This window comes from Podarcis pityusensis (assembly GCF_964106645.2).
Source record: "Podarcis pityusensis genome assembly, chromosome: 12".
Lineage (NCBI taxonomy): Eukaryota > Metazoa > Chordata > Lepidosauria > Squamata > Lacertidae > Podarcis > Podarcis pityusensis.
In genome coordinates, this window is record NC_138037.1 from 41158329 (window position 1) to 41175395 (window position 17067).

General features: G+C 40.5%; 1 protein-coding gene across 2 annotated transcripts in view; it reads right to left on the reverse strand.

The window, feature by feature from the left end:
- Window positions 1-17067, reverse strand: part of ZNF385D (zinc finger protein 385D) — a 609973-nt gene that overhangs the window by 574465 nt on the left and 18441 nt on the right. For both annotated transcript variants that reach the window (XM_080974820.1, XM_080974826.1), the window contains exons 3-4: window positions 16828-16963; window positions 8144-8281 (exon numbers count right to left, since the gene is read on the reverse strand). The gene's annotated coding sequence lies outside the window, so the exon portion shown is untranslated. The remainder of the gene's footprint in view (window positions 1-8143; window positions 8282-16827; window positions 16964-17067) is intronic.

Below are 17067 nucleotides of genomic sequence, written 5' to 3' on the forward strand. Positions count from 1 at the left end.
AAATAAAATAGTACATGATGCAGCAGAAACAGTGGTATTTCATGGGTTAGAATTGTACCTGCAGATCTCCCTATTTTAGATCTACACCGGAGATGGGAATCCCTTGCAGATGACTGCAGTGCCTGGAGATAGAAAGTCAGGTTGAGCATCTATAGCAGTGACCAGAGGAGGAATAACTGCTGGGAGGAGCACTGATAGAAAAAATGCCATGGTGCATCTACAGCAGCACAATTGGCTGCCTTTGTTGGCTTCAGCTGCCACAAAACATGTCTCCCCCCTATTGGTCTCTATAGCCACAGCCGGTACTGCAACCCTCCAACAGTTTGACTCCATCCCCAAAGGCGCACTCCTCCATTGTTTCCTGAGACAGAAGGATGCCAACTCAGGAGTGGGAAACCTATGGCCCTCCAGATCTGCTGGACCACATCTCCCATCATTCCTGACCATTGGCCCTGATGAGACTTGGAGGTCTGCAAGATATGGAGGGTTGCAGGTTCCCAACCAGTGATCTCTACAGTATTGTTGGAAGGGAAAACTCTGAAAGGGAAAAGGAGGACATTGTTGATTTAGGAAACCACAAGTTGCCTCATTACATTGTGGGAAATTATGGGCTAATTCAGTATGAGCTAATGGTGTCTGATATCTCAATCAATTTCAGCAATACCCCTTCTTTAGGGTTCTCGTCACTGGAGCAAATGGGAGCTTCCCCTCCCTCCCACCATGCTAATACCAGCTGCAGGGCCTTCAATCAAGATTGGGATCACAGCAGGGGTCAAAGATGTGGACCCTCCCACCCTCCATGACATGGTCACGATCCAACTTAGTACCTCCTTCACACCCTCATCATTTGTGAATGAAAATCTTACACTCAAGGGTAAACAGACGAAGAATGCAATGTGCAGTTTGACCCTGAATGTAACAGAACTGCAATAGGAAATCTCATTCTTTAATGGGTGTCATTCATATAAAATATGCCTTTCCCATGTCATTTCTGAATACAACATTGTTTCCTCTTGTCCCATGGTGTGAACCTAATGAGGAGATTGAACATTTTATTAGCTGGAAGTGGCTCATCACCTAGATAACAGCCATTAGGGAGAAACGAAGGGAGAGGGATTTTGAATTCTTTTGTCCAACAGGCAAAATTCCTGATTGCATATAATATTTACAGCTGAACAATGATCCAATTCCCTTAAGTTGCTAGACAGCAGTTATTGGCATAAGGAATTAAAAAGCTGTCAAGCAGACAATAATTCATTGCCTAAAGATGAGTACGAAGCCTTTAGATTATGCCGTCTTGACAACTGTCATGAGATGCTAGCAAGAGGGCATCAAACTGTACTTCTTTAATTAACCCAAGTGGCAATAAACTGCTGCTCATCATTCAGGCACTGAAATAATATACTGCACAGGAATTGTGCTGTAGCAAAACAAAATGCTCCAAGGTTGCCAATGTTTGGATCCTTGAAAAGCAGTAAGCCTGCGTTAAAAATTAAGTTCTGTGCTTCAGACAAAAGCAGGGCTGGAAAGAAACTGCAGTAGTATTCGTAATGTATTACATCTTATTAAATAACTGGTTTATTATACAACTAATTTTTCTGGTTGCTGGCTCTTTGTTATGCATGAATATTGTATGGTACATTGTTATGTTTATGTGCATTGTAGTAAACAATTTTTTCACCTTTCTCCAACCCAGGCTGTAGTTGCCCGTTTTACTTCAGGGATTATTATGACTGGAGATGAGAAATATTTAACAAGGAGGGCTGGGTAATAAAGTGCTAAGAAGGATATGTCCCAGTGGTGCTTTCAAGCCAATCTTGCTTTTCAGGCTCAGGTTAAATGAAATGCTTCCATAAATCTATTTAGTTCAAATAATGCTAATCTACCCTTCTCAACACATGGTGTTTGGAGGTGGGGACAGTAGGCACAATCCAGCTCCCCCTCTGATTTGATATGTAGTTTGAAAGCCTGCTTTAAAAAATGCCCCTTCGTGGTGAAATGTGGACCTTTGGGGTATAACTGCCCTGATCTTTTATTCTTTAATAAAAACCAGTTTTATCTCCCTTGTTATGTTTTATGTATTTCTATGTATTTGTCTATACCATCAGTTTTTTTAAAAAAAATCCTTGATCTTAGAGATATCCTTTGAGACAGCGAAACCATGATCAACCAATTTATCGTAGAACAGTGCCAAAAACTCATGTAGCTGAATTTGTAGATGCCACAATTAATCTGTAGGAAAAATGGGTTTTATTTCTATAAATACAAGCTGGTTTTCATTTTCTCCCTATGCACTTTTAGCTTACTTAAAATTCCAGGAACAACCTATTTAATTAATTTGATCTTGGAACTTTACAGATTTCTGGAATAGTATTGAAGGAATGGGTATCTTGTTGATAAACTATTTTGATTGGAGGGGGAGAATTTTAAGTTTTCTGTGAACTGATCAGAATTCCATTCAGTATATTCATGTGAGCAGCTCAAAGATGAAAACTGAGTAGCATTACTGCCAGTCACTTTTCATTATCGCATCTTATCTCAAGTGTGATCCTAAATAGATCCAGTAAGTTACAGATGATTACATGTAAGTTAGTACTATATGTATACTTTCATTTACCTATGACACATGTTTGCCATCTACATGCAATTAATTCTTAAGCTCTCTTATACAAATATTATGAATGCCTACAGTCATGCTTCAGAGTAGCTGGTTGATATTAGGCAATGCTTTTACTGATATTAACCCTTTTGTTTATTTTAGGGTGTTGAGCCCTCTAAACAAGAACAATTTGAAGAATATGTCTATTTCTATCTAGAAATGCAACACAGAGGAAAGATGTGTGTAACTTGCCACTTTATTTTGTTATGTTTACTTGTTTAAGAGTTTTGTATACAGCCCTTGACATCAATATATCCCAGGGTGGTTCACAATAAGAAGTAACAATAAGAATAATTACGTTGTGAAAATGCTATCTAAAAACACAGCCAAAATGCAGCATTCTGTACTAGCTGCAAATTCCGAGCCAACATCAAGTGCATTACACGAGTCCAGTCAAGAGGTTACCAAGGCCTGCAACACTATGAGTATGCTATTGCTGTTATGGGAGTTGGTTTTGTGTGTGTATATTAATGACTGATAGGGTTTTTGTATGTTTTTAAATGGTATAATGTAGCTATGTTATGTTTTTAGCTATGTTTTATGTGTCTAGAACCTTTATGAGGCAACAGTAAATCATATTCTAGTGACTTCAGCCCATACTAGATTCTGCTGGTGACATGTTTTTTACGGACACTTACATTTTCAACATAGTTCTAGATCTTATCAGATTGCCACCTTCCAGATTTCATATTGATGTTAAATCAAATGCTGATAATGTGCCCTGCAGATGACATTTTGAGTCAACATTAACTTAAAACCTTGAAAGTCAAAATACCATATGTTTTCAACACTTCCTTTCAGGGGAAATGTCATAGGTAATCAGCTTTTCATTCATTATAGCATTAAGACCAGGCCAAGAAGTCATGTTGCAGATTTCCAGGTGCAGTGATTAATTAAATCAGTCCTGACCTCTCCGTGTTGCTGTACAAACTTGTCAAGTGACTTACAAACACCAAGAATCTAGACTGCCACATGTTACAACTGTTCCCCACCCAACACACTTGTGCTCTTTCCACATACGGCCTTAATTTAGAATCTTCCAAGCACAACATGGTTCTCTGCACCCGGGAATGGCTCTTCACTATAGAACAAAGTCTATGCATCCAGCTGTGACACTCTACCAGCTTAGCGTATTACCATACATTTACTGGAGAAAGAGAGAGAGAATAAACGCATGCATGAATGAGTCACCAGTCTTAGGCCTGCAATTTGGAATTCAGAGTTGGGTTTAAAAGGTGGTATTCTATTCTTTTGGACAGTTTTCAGAGACATCATGTGTGACATTGCAAAAACATTGATGGGATTTACTAGGAAGACAAGGATGTCACATAAATTAGCCTAAAGTTCACATTAGCTAGTAGCATTTCATCAGTAATATCAGGTCCATATGATGAACGCCAATATTTCTACACAGCTCCACAGCACAACTAGAGTGTCTGATATTTTATTCCTTACATTTAACCTTGAATAGACAGTTATCCACTGTACTGTTTTGGAATATGCATCTTCAAGTTAAACCTTTCTATACAATGGTTTGGTTGGTCTAACACAGCCAGGCAAGGAAAGTTCAGAGTCAGAAGTAAAGTCTACAATGGTGATCTGGTTGACCAAAGTGACATCATCGAGCCAGGGCTGCCCCGACCTTAAATGCTCCCTAGTAAGCCCGACCCACCGCCAGCCGATTGGCTGGCGCGGTGAGTGATGAATAATAATGAGCCCGGGAATCCCTGAGTCCCGCGGGGCTGCAGCCAGCCCCGCGAGAGTGTAGATGGGGGCGTGAGCCCGCAACCCCTCCCCCTTCTTATGTCGGGAGTGGCTTTCCCATCAGTAAGTAAGGCGTCACCCTCAAGTCTTTATTTCCCTGCATTCATCTGATCTCTCTTAAAGTATCTCTTCTGCATGTTATATATTATGTAACTAGCCAGTCTGACTCCATTGTTTTTATTTGTAAGCTTGTGTGCATATACATATGCTTGTGTGTTGAGAGAGTTGCCTTCCTATTTCCACCTAATAATTTTTTAATATATCTTGACATTTGGCTTCAGTGGTTTTAAAAGGCAATTATCTGGAATCCCACACTAAAACCTACCCTTGTGTGCAAAGACAGCACAGCTAAGCTACTTTTTAAAATTATAATCATAGCTCACAAGGTTCTGTAAGGATTGGGGCTTGGAAAACATAAATCCAAAGCTTCCCTCTTTCTAAGTCTGGGCTGGTGCAAAAGGCCTAAGAGAGTAAGGTTCATAAACTCACTCACCCAGCTAAGCAGACCGGGGAACAGCAAGATGACCACCCCACCTAGTAACAATTGCAATGTGGGGGGGGGGGAGAGAAAGACTCTTATACAAAAAAGGAATTGACCAGTAAGTGAAAGCCCTCCTCCACAGATCAGTCCATGTAGGAAAAGAAGTCTCCCATCACACATTTGTTCTTGTAAAGACAGCCAGCTCACTTTCTTTCTGGCCCAGATATGCAAGCAAGCAGCAGCAATAAGAGAACATATCCAATGTAAGTGTTATGTGCCACCCTAGTGGCCCCAAACGCACTGGAATCTATTTTGATAAGGCCTGTTTTTGTTATAGTAGAATGCAACCTGGCAAGTATTGCAGTATTTGATTTTTTTTAAAAGAAAACCTTGTTTATCATCCCATTCTTATCACTGATGGCACCATTCTTCACATGATGTTGCACCCAAAGGAATGGCATTGTCATATGCAAACTGCTGGCAGGCAGAACAGATCATCACATAGCAATAGGTCTAGTGCTTAGAAGTCAACAGGATGACATAATTTAATGTTGGAGCACTGGGAAGTAATGGGATAGGATGCAAAATATCTGATATATTTTGAGCATTGAGCACCAGATAGTTACAGTGACAAATTGCAAAGGGGAGCAAAGTACAGTGGTACCTCGGTTTTCGAACATCTCCGTTGATGAACATTTCAGTTTTCGAATGCCATAAACCCAGAAATAAATGCTTCGGTTTTCAAACACGCCTAGGAAGTCAAACATGCCATGCAGCTTCTGCTGAGTGCAAGATCCAGAGGCCTAGCTGTCGCCTATTGAGTTTTCAGTTTTGAAACGTTTCAGAACTCAAATGGTCTTCTGGAACAGATTACATTCGAAAACCAAGGTACCACTGTATTTGATGAACTTCCACAAATTGTCCCTGATGTTTAAGGCACTGCACGTATGTGTATTTAGGTTCAAGGATGGCATTATGATGTATTCTGAAGTCAAGTAAAAGTTGCTAGTTAGAACCTTACTCCCATAAAACATGACCCCCTGCTGGTGGACCTCTTTCAGTCCTGCTTGAATCTTAATCAAACATTTCAGAAGTTGCTCATGGCCTCCTGCCAACACAGTGAGGAACTGAGGATGGGAAAAGTTCCAAATGTCTGGAGATTCACTTCAGCAAGGCAGGCAGAAATGAAACTTCCCCAGACCCTTGCACAGACACCACTCTGGCTGAAGCTTACTAAACCAATGAAATATGTTTGAAGCAGTACAAGTAAACCTAAGAATTTCACTGCTGTGGTACTTTAGGGTTTATAAAGCTCCTGTCAATTTTCTAGTCTTGGTACAAGAACCATGAAATGCAGGCCCTGTCTGCCAGATTATAAACAAATAGACACAATGACCCAGTCTAAGGGAAGTGATGGCTAAGTAAAATCTTGGTGGCTTCACTCTTAAGGTCCTGCTGCAACTCTGCTATACAGAGCTAAACCATGGTCTGTCTTAGTGTTACGTCCAAACCTGATCTCTTTGTCTGGGGGAAACAAACCACCCAATAATAAATATTGGCTACAGCTCGTGGTTTGTCAGGAGTGAGACAAACTATGAGCCCAGATTTGGATATGAGGCTAAGCTGAATCGTGGCTTGGCTTTGGGTAGCATCATAGCAGCAGAAAGACAAAAGGAGGAGTAACACAGTCATGACTTTTACATGCAAACTAGGTAAAGGTAAAGGGACCCCTGACCATTAGGTCCAGTCGTGACCGACTCTGGGGTTGCAGCGCTCATCTCGCTTTATTGGCCAAGGGACCCAGCGTTTGTCCGCAGCTTCCGGGTCATGTGGCCAGCATGACTAAGCCGCTTCTGGTGAACCAGAACAGCGCACGGAAATGCCATTTACCTTCCCACCGGAGTGGTACCTATTTATCTACTTGCACTTTGATGTGCTTTTGAACTGCTAGGTTGGCAGGAGCAGGCACCGAGCAACGGGAGCTCACCCCATGGCGAGGATTCGAACCGCCAACCTTCTGATCGGCAAGTCCTAGGCTCTGTGGTTTAACCCACAGCGCCACCCGCGTCCCCTTCATGCAAACTAGAGGAGTATAAAAATAATGGTGTAGCAGTAAATAAACCAACTACACTTGCAGGTCAGTCCTCTGCATATCTAATCAGAAATAATTTCTCTTGAATTCCCAGTGAAGTATGTATAGGATTTCAGTCCCAAATACCAATTTTAAAATAAAGTTTACATTACGACTATGATTACTATACAACTCTCAAATCAGAGGTTTTGTGTATAGCAGACTTTACAGTCAAATTATTCTGCCTTTATTAGTTAGTTCCTTATATTCAGTAAATCCTTCCCAATAATTTGAGAGGTTTTAATTAATTCAACATACTCCTTCTCTTTTTCTGGATTTATCAGTTATTTTACAGGGTTGTGGGGGATGTAGATAGGTATAGATATAGAGTAAACCATATTACTATATGAGAACTGAATGAAACTGTGATTCTAAAGCACAAAGGATAGGAAAACAAGTAATCTAAAGGTGTTTGCATTAAATCTTCTTATTGCTTTAATCATGTATTTTATGAAAGGAATAAATACTCACTAAGGACTTTTTACAAGCCAGAACTGAGAGTCTGGAGAATTAAAACATCAGAGATAGAATTAGATTGCAGTAAAATTGCAACATAAAAACAGGAAGCACAGATAAAATCAAGCAAGCTATTACTTTACCCTAGAATTGCAACATAAAACCGGTAGTCAGATGTATTCACACCACTGAAGGGAATCAGAGCTCAGTTTAAAAGTAACAGGGCACAACTTAGGAAGAGATATTCCAAATGTTTCTAATATTGATTTAGCAATAGTGGACATACTATAAAAGAGATCCAATAGTCAAAGTCCAGGTAAGAAGAGTTGGTGTATGCATGCCATATTTCAAACTTAGCAGTTCTCAGAACCAAAGTTTGAAACTATATTTTGATTATTGACAGTGGATATCAAGAATACTCAGCCCCAACATCCCGACTTGACACCAAAAAGCACAATGTTATTATTACTGTTACTAGTAGTTGCATTTGTTAGCAGCTTTGGACAAAAGAAAAGTCTCAAAGTGACATAACTTAAAATGTAAACAGATAAAAATCAATTTAGAAGCCAAGGTAAAGTGTAGACCAAAATTCCTTAAACTGCACATCCAAAATGCCACAACAATAAGAGCAGCAATCAAAAATTGTACTTACCGGTGTTGGGAGTGCAGCCAGAGAGATCTTCTGATGCTCTGCTGAATCAGGTGCCAATCCACCAATCACAGCTGAGGCCAGTGGTTTTTCTTCACAACATGTTTGGAGAAAATCTCCCTGTCCTTCTGAGAAATCCAACTGTCAGGAAAAAAGAAAGCCAAAACACTTTAGTGCATCGATAGACAAACTAAGGCCAGGGGGCCGGATCTGGCCCAATCACCTTCTAAATCCGGCCTGCAGACGGTCCAGAAATCAGCATGTTTTTACATGACTAGAATGTGCCCTTTTATTTAAAATGCATCTCTGGGTTATTTGTGGGGCATAGGAATTCGTTTATTATTTTTTTCAAAATATAGTCCGGTCACCCAAAAGGTCTGAGGGACAGTGGACTGGTCCCCTGCTGAAAAAGTTTACTGACCCCTGCTTTAGAGCATGGGTAGGCAAATTAAGGCCCGGGGGCTAGATCCGGCCCAATCGCCTTCTAAATCTGGCCCACGGATGGTCCAGGAATCAGCGTGTTTTTACATGAGTAGAATGTATCCTTTTATTTAAAATGAATCTCTGGGTTATTTGTGGGGCATAGGAATTTGTTCATTCCCCCCCCCCCAAAAAAAATATAGTCCAGTTCCCCACAAGGTCTGAGGGACAGTGGAAAGGCCCCCTGCTGAAAAAGTTTGCTGACCCCTGCTTTAGAGCACATGATCAAATCATAACTTTTAATTCAAAATGTACAAAGTTCTCTTCTTTATTCCAGATGCATATAAAGTTAGAATTGTGGCATTCCAACCCTCCACTGCTTGCTGAAAACTTCCTGCTCTGGTTTATTAATTCCCAACTCCCTATCCCCCATCTTCTTCCTCAGAACACTAACCAATCCTCCATTCTCTGCATTTTTAAACAAAGCTCTCTTATCCAATTGTTAAAGTCTTCCTATACGCCTGTAATCACAAGCAGCTCCAGCCCACACCAGATGAGCACACCTACAAAACTGTGACATCCTATACAGGTTGCAGAAATCAGCCCGAGGTCTTGCATGTCTAACTTTGCTTTGCACAAGGCCTCACAAAACATCTCTTTCTCTCTCTTTTGGCTTTTAGTGATTGAAGGGTTCCACCCAGTTGTCTTAATCATGACATAATCCTTGTAAATATATAAGTACATCAATCAACGGAGCAGTGGTAAATTTTGAAATGCAGGAGTTTATTAAGACAGCCTCCATAGCTATGCACCTAAAGAAAGTCAAAAAATGCAGGCAGTTGTGTTGGCCATAATGCAACACACACTCCCCATTGACTGAAATCCATTTCAGAGTTTTCTGGAAGTAAACTCCATTGAACTCAGTAGTGCTTGCTTCTGACTACATAGGGTTAACGCAGCGAGCTTTAACAAAATACCTTCAACTAGCTGAAATTCATCCTTTAGCTTTTGATGAGAAATGCAAGCGATCTTGCTTAGAAGTGCTACCATTTAAAAGTACAAGCCGCATAAGAGAAAAAGAATATAGTATCTATCCTCTGCTTGATTGTGTTCCTCATCCTATGACTCACTCCTCTATGCTAATCTGTCACAAACTAACCTGAATGCCTCATTATCACCTCATTCCCTTGCCAGAGCAAGAAGATCTGTCAAGTACCCTCAAGCAGATTACAGCATCAGCTCCTGCTTTGAAAAAGCCCCAGATGGGCACTCTCCTGTGTCTCCCCTCACTACACATTACCAACATCCATGCAGATCATAGCCACTTAACCTACACATAGCCATAACATCAAACGAGGATCTGATTTTGCTTTCTTTTGTTTGCTTATCACATTAAAATCAACATTAAAATTTCCCATAGCACAATTATGTTTCGGTACAGCACACTCCTAAGCATATTTATTCAGAGGTAAATCCATAGTAATCAGAAGAAACTGGACATGACATTAATTGCATGATTATTATTAACATGCATGGCTTTTGTTATGTAAATAACAACCACAGGGAAGCCTGAGCAGTCCTGGGACAAAGGGGGATGGTGAGAGGGAGTTTAACTCTTTCTCCCCCTAACACAATCTTGAAAGATGTTATTTGCATTTCAAGAAAAATCTCCACTACTGGGACTATGGTGAGGAAAGAACCCACCCCACCCCAGTCCTGCGGGTGCTATTTACATACAAAAGCCACACACGTTAATTGCATTCACACAATTAACATCATGTCAAGTTGGGCTGTCAGTGGGGCTTGTTCACAAGTAAGAGTGCATCAAACTGCAGCTCAAGCAGAAATCTGGTAGGACTCTGGGCACTAAGCATGCCACTCTTCAAAAGCTGTTGGGAAAACCAGAAACCACATTCTCCCTCTTTACAAAGGGTAGCAGAAGAAGGGGTCAAAAGGAATGGCCTGCTATCCATGAAATTCTTAAAAAGCCACTCTGCTGCAGCCACTCTCATGAGTCATGGACCACAGAAAAAGAATCTCTTTTCAGCAGGAGAATCACATCATTTTGCTTTTTCCAGCTTGAACTGAATACATTGTTTTAAAAGAAAAATCACAAATGAAGGAAGGATGTCAAATTGGATAAATGATCCAGATCTGGATATACTTTTCCAATGAAACATTTCAATCTATTCACCTAGCACAAAGATATCTTCTATATTTTCAGCACTGATGTATATCTATGTTATTAAGGGATACCATTTCAGGTTTCAAAGGGGTGTGAAGACATTGCAGAGTGAAGGCAACACTCAAAGTGTGTTCTTGGATCTACTATACAATAAGATGAAAAATAAAAATTATTAAAAATTCAGCACATGTACTGTTTTGTTTTGTTTTACTCTTCATTTCTTGACAATAAGCTGCAGCTAAATAGTTGGTCTTAAGGGACCGACAAATGTGTCCTGAAATGTAGATTCCATCCTCCATTCTATGTTGTCTTTCACGTTTTATGCATAAGCCAGGAGCAGAACGCACAGTGCAAATAATTACTCAAAAGAGGCTTGCTTATTATGTGGCTGGCTTCCACCGATCCACCACCATCCACAACTCAACTACATTATTGTAAAACCTACACCTTTAAGAACTTTCCAGAATGTTCCGAAACAGGCTTGCCTCCATGAAAATCCTTACACATCGTCCCCCATTTCAGGTGTTGACAAATGCTTTAGTTCCCACATAAAACCTCAAACGGTTTTTCCAAAATAATAAATTTATATATAGTGTCTGAACATGTGAGAACATTCATAGAGTAGCCCTGTTTGCAAGAGTCGAAATGTATATTTGCAGGGAGTCTGGAGAAGCGGGCTATGAGCTGCTTTTGCATTCCTCCGGTTGTGATTGGTCCAAGCATCCATTGTACTTGAGATTCATGTGTGCCAGCTGTCAGTGAGCTTGCCAGGAGATATTATAGCAGCCAGAAGCAAAGCCCAATTTGGCACTGCACAGCTCATATGGTTTTTTTCCCCCAGCCAACACTGGAGACATAAGGAGAAACTATAAGTAACTATGAAGGTGTCATATTACAGTTTTCCAAAGTTGTAAGGTTCAACATCCCGGGACAAACAAACAAACAAACATTTGCTGAAGGATTGCATACTGGAATAGACATACATTCATAGCAGTGTATAACACATGTGGAACCCAATTCAATTTGGTTATTCCTTGGCCTTTTTAAAACGCAGCACTGAACACTACAGCTTTATGCATGCTCACCATCGAGATGAGTGTCAATTACTGTATATACATAGTCCTTAAAGGATTTATCATACTGCATACTTCCTTCTATTTGACACTGCCACACATCTTGTTTTATTTTGTGTATATCTCTTTACTCATTTGAATTCTGCCACTTTGGTTAAGGTATTTTTTATGAGTAATTCATGCTTCATAGCATTGCATTTACATTATTTTTTACCTTCTGTGACAAGGTTTTTATACAGAAACCAAGCTCTGGCAAGAATGGCCTGTCAAGAATACTAACAGCTTGATAGCTAAATCTTTCTCTCGGGAAAATGATTCATTCAGACAATATAGTCAGGCCCCTTTGGAGAAATATGGAGCAAATGGCAAGCCAGTTTGGTCTACAACAAAGAAAGATTCTGAGCTGATGGCAGTTGTCACCCAGAAGAGACCGTGATACTACTTATAAAATAAACACACCCTCACAAAGGCATCAAATGTAACCTTTTCCACTATTGTTCCAACTACCAGCATAGGTTCATGTCTCTGATTGCTTGCAGACAAATATTTGACAAAGAATTATATGTATCTTTATAAGTGTGTACATTATATTTATTTATTTATTTATTTATTCTAGTACTTTTAGGTAGCCGTTTAGGACAAAGCACTCCCAAGGTGGCTTCTGTAAAACATAAGAACACAACAACAACATATATGTGATACATCTATTTTGCGATCTCTTTACATCGTTCAAAAAACTACACACCTTTAAAACAACTGTATCATCCAAGAAGAGTAACAGCAACAATAGCAACACACCATTAAAATCAGTTTAAGCACATAAAACATTTTTAGCATAGCTTTAAGAGAAAGCAACAAAAACCTGTTGAAATACCTGTATTGTTTCTGAGCCATCTTCAAAAGTGGCCTCATAAAACCTGAATGTCCAGCAGCTAGTCTGGATGTCAGTTGTTCATGAGTAACCAAGACTAGATCTGCTCTCGCTAGGCAGGTCATAGCTGGCATACCAACCAAAGCTAGGGGGAATGACCAAGCTGTGACTTGGCCCTTCAGGGGAAGTGCAACCCTATCCAAGACCAGTTGCAAACCTCCATCCAGATTAGTCAGGTTTCCTGCCCACTACATCTCTATCTTGTCTCAATTAAGCCTCAGCTTGTTCGCCCTCATCCATCCCCAAACCGCCTCCAGATAGCAGTTCAAGAGTTCAACAGACTCCCAGGAATGAGTGGGTGAAAACAAGAGGTAGAGATATGAGTCACCCACATATTGATGACGCTGCAGCCCAAAGACAGGATTATATATATTGTATATATACAACACAGATGTTTAAACTGGTTCTATAACTGCAGATAAATTGTAAGAGACAAAACTCTCAGCAAAACCCACAGTAGCTACAGTCTCCCTGGTCCAAAATGTTCTAATTCAAAGTGAGAATATTTCTACACTGCAAGAGAAATTCATATCCAGCTTTCCTGGCCTCCAGTTGAACCCCGTGAATCAGATGATGGAACAAAACATGCCACAGCATATAGGAGCGGGGAGTGTTTCTTTGAACTCTTCCTTTGCATTGTTTACCAACCTAAACCAAAGTCTTCAGGACCTAATTATTCCAAAGGGATATTTACTTGTTTTTCAGCAGCAAAAGCTTCAGAAGAAAAGAGGCTGCTGTTTCTCTACCCTCTTCCCACCAGAAAAAAGAAAAGAAAAGTGAGAGTCTCACAGAGGTGAAAAAACTCACTGAACGCGGACAGCTGTAACAAAAATTTACTTGGCTCTGAGATATTTTCAATCAAGGTTCTTTATTGAGGGACTCTGAAGGGACTTGCAACAAAGGACTGATGCTCATACCTCAAGAGGTATTCTGTTGAGAAAGCGGTATATAGATTTTGCTTATATAAATAAATAAGCAATGCCCTTTTTCAAATGAGCAACATTATGTAGAATTCTTAATATGGCCATAATAAAGATTAGACTAGATTGTTGTCCTCTTTGGTTTATATTAAAATTGCACTGAGAGGCGTACTAATTTAATAGTCTGCATAGATAACTTTTTTAAAAAAATGTGCTAAGGGTATGTGCTGCAGAATAAGGGCCAGAGCTTATGTGGTATGTAATAAACATCATCACAGTATAATTGATTTAAGCAACCCAGGGACTTTGAGAAGAAAAATAAGATTATCTTTTAAATTATAAATAGTCCACTAATTACTTCTGGCTTTAGATTATCTTTATACAAATCTCATAAAGAGACTGTGATATTTCCCTTGTCTGCAAGAAATCAAAGTGGCCCATGCAACAATTTGCAAGGAAATTATATACTTAAGGTAGAACCAGCCGTCCTACCCAAAGGGATCTGTTAATAATTATGCAAATTCTCTCACCTCAGTATGCACATATTTGCGTAAAATATGTCTTGCTGCTATGCATATGATAACGTTTAATGCAGAACAGTTTAAGCAATATAATAAAATGGTAAAGCTTAATGATTCCGAACGTATAACTCAATGACCAAATATAATGGCTTGTATCAATGCAATAGTAAATTCCTATACCCTCTAAAGAGCTGTCAGCTTAATTTGTTTACTTCACACAGTTGATAACTTGCTTGCAATCCTGGCTAACTAGATTTCAAATGGATAGCTGCCTACAGCAATTATTTTAATAAAAGCTGAACATCTTGAGGCAGGGGAAACAATTAAGAGGGTGCTTGTTGGCTTCCCTGTATTTCAATCACTCTAAATTCCTCACTTTGTCCCACAAAAACATGCTCTTCTTTAGTAATTTTGCCCTGCTTGTGATGATGGACAACAACTAAACCAGAGCATGAAACTGTTGTTTTAATAAAGGCATTCAGGAATGTCTTCTCTTTCCCCAGTTCCACAGCATTTAGGCATGTGCCAGACCATTAGCGCACTTAGCTCAGTGTCGTCTACCCTGATTGGCAATGCCTCTCAAAGATTTCACACAGGAGTCTTCCTCAACTCTGCCCAGAGATGTCAGAGGTTGAATCTGGGACCCAGCACTTGCAATGGATGTGCTCTGTCACCGAGCCCATCCCTTCCTCTTCTGTATGCTGTTGCAGGGAACATAGCAGTCAGAATGACAGAGAAGTGCAAAAGAAGAATGAGTGAAAATGCAAGGGGTATACAGTAAAATGTACGCAGGATTAGCAGAGTGCCACCTGGAAGAGAACCAGGAATTCTCACTGCTCCTTGCAGTTGCCCCATGTGGAGAGCCACTAGATCTGTGGTTAGTGCAGTATTCTCAGGATCCAAACTGAGCTGACCTTTGGACTTTCCTAGACAAGGTTTCCTGGGCTGAGCAACGCCAAGCAATACATTCCAGCTTGATCCAGCCAAAGCGAAGAATGTGCTTTGGATTTCAATGAGTACGGTATGGACCATTCTTCAACTCTCGCCTATTGAAATCAGTTAAAAGAGCTTAACTTAGTCTGAATTGTAAATTTAGTATTCTCCTGCACATATAGTGTTATTTTTGGGGAACACAACCAAATTATCTCAGTGACAAGGAGGACTGCATAAAGGTAAGTGGGTGTTTGCTTGGGGTGTCATACGCACAAGCGCAACTTGCAATTAGACCCTTGTAGGTGATGCCTACAGAACAGTGAGGCTTTTTCCTCAATAACCGGTGCCTGGGAGTGGGGAATGACGGGGGTGTTAAGAGGACAGGCCTAGATACACTACATGGCCAGCCCTTCATCCCGTAAGCTAGGATGAAATAAGTGTTGCAAGTGTTGCAGTAAGATTCAACTGCCGGTCTACTTGGCTTCTGCACATGTGCACCATCTGGTCCATTGTCTCCGGCAGCCAAGCTTGTGTTGGGCCAGCTCTGACAGCCCCATTGCAAAGCTGCTGAAAGTGGGTTGACCAGGGTGGTGGTCAATGTGGACTGAACTACAAGGGTTGGTTGTGGTGAAACACAACTCCCAAGCCCAGCTCAGCTAGCAATAAATTCAGTCCACATTTTCACATCACCAGCTTGAACTGTGAACAAGCCCTCAACCACCATTTTAGCTTAGACAGCAGGAAACATCGCTCCCCAGGAGTCATCAGTTCAGCTTCAAACACCAAAGCAAAAATGTGGCTAGTAAGCACTCACTGTGGTTTCATGCAGCATTGTATTGAAGAGCCTTAAATCTGTCTCGTATGCAGCTTTTGGACTTTAGAGCAGATCTAAAGCAGCTAGATTCAGGAAGACCTGGCAACATAACAACATGCAAAACCTTGTACATTTTAGGGTTAAAAAACTGAACCAATTTCTGTAGGATCTCTTTTCAGTAAATTATTCAGCACCATTTAAAACTGCTCAACTGCCAGATTGTACAATCCCCAATGTAACTTTTTGTTAGAAAACAAATGTTTAAAGACAAGCTTGGCTGCAGAAAGTGCTAATGAACTTGCATCTGGTTGGGAGAGGCGTAGCAGCAGGAGCAGAGGGCAGAGGAGATAACGAAACCCTTAACAAGGGAGGCATCAAGTCATAAAAACAGCAACACTTATAAATGACTTCTTTGTTAGCCACAGTGCTGCAGCCCCATCATCTGCGTAGCTAGAGCAAAATGTTGCTGAGAAGGTTGTAATCAGGCTGTTACAGACTGTTTTCACAGCTCTTCATAGGACTAAAACAGCAACTGGAGAATCAGACTCTGGCATCAGATCATAGTCTAAAAATTTACAAACACCCGATGCAACTGTGATGTGAAATAACAAGTACCTGCATGTGTGAGGATGAAGAAACAATTTATGGATAGCATCCCTGCCACTGTCCTAAGTTCTGAGACTTTCACACTGTTCTACCCTATGTATTCTCATTAGCCATCCCATTCCCCAGACAGCGGTATGGGGTGGGGGAGAGAGGCTTGAAGCTTATGCTGCCCCCTCACCCCACAAACAGATTTCCTCATTATTTCCAGAGGGACAGCTATCTTTGTCTCTTGCAGCAAAAGCGGAAGAGCCTTGTGGCATCTTAAAGAGGAGCAAATTGATTACCTCATACATTTTTCTGGATCGCTTTATCAGATGCATGGTTCTGTCCTCAGTTGCAGGTATTTGTACCTGTGGTGTGTGTGCATATCTATATGTAGGGGAGGAGGTTGTAAGCAGAGAGGTCAGAAGGAGATGAAAGCTGGAAAAATAAGGACAGTGATAATTACCATACCTTAGTAACAGTAGCTATTTACAAAAAGAACAACCACACACACAAAAAAACATTTTACAATAGAGACATCC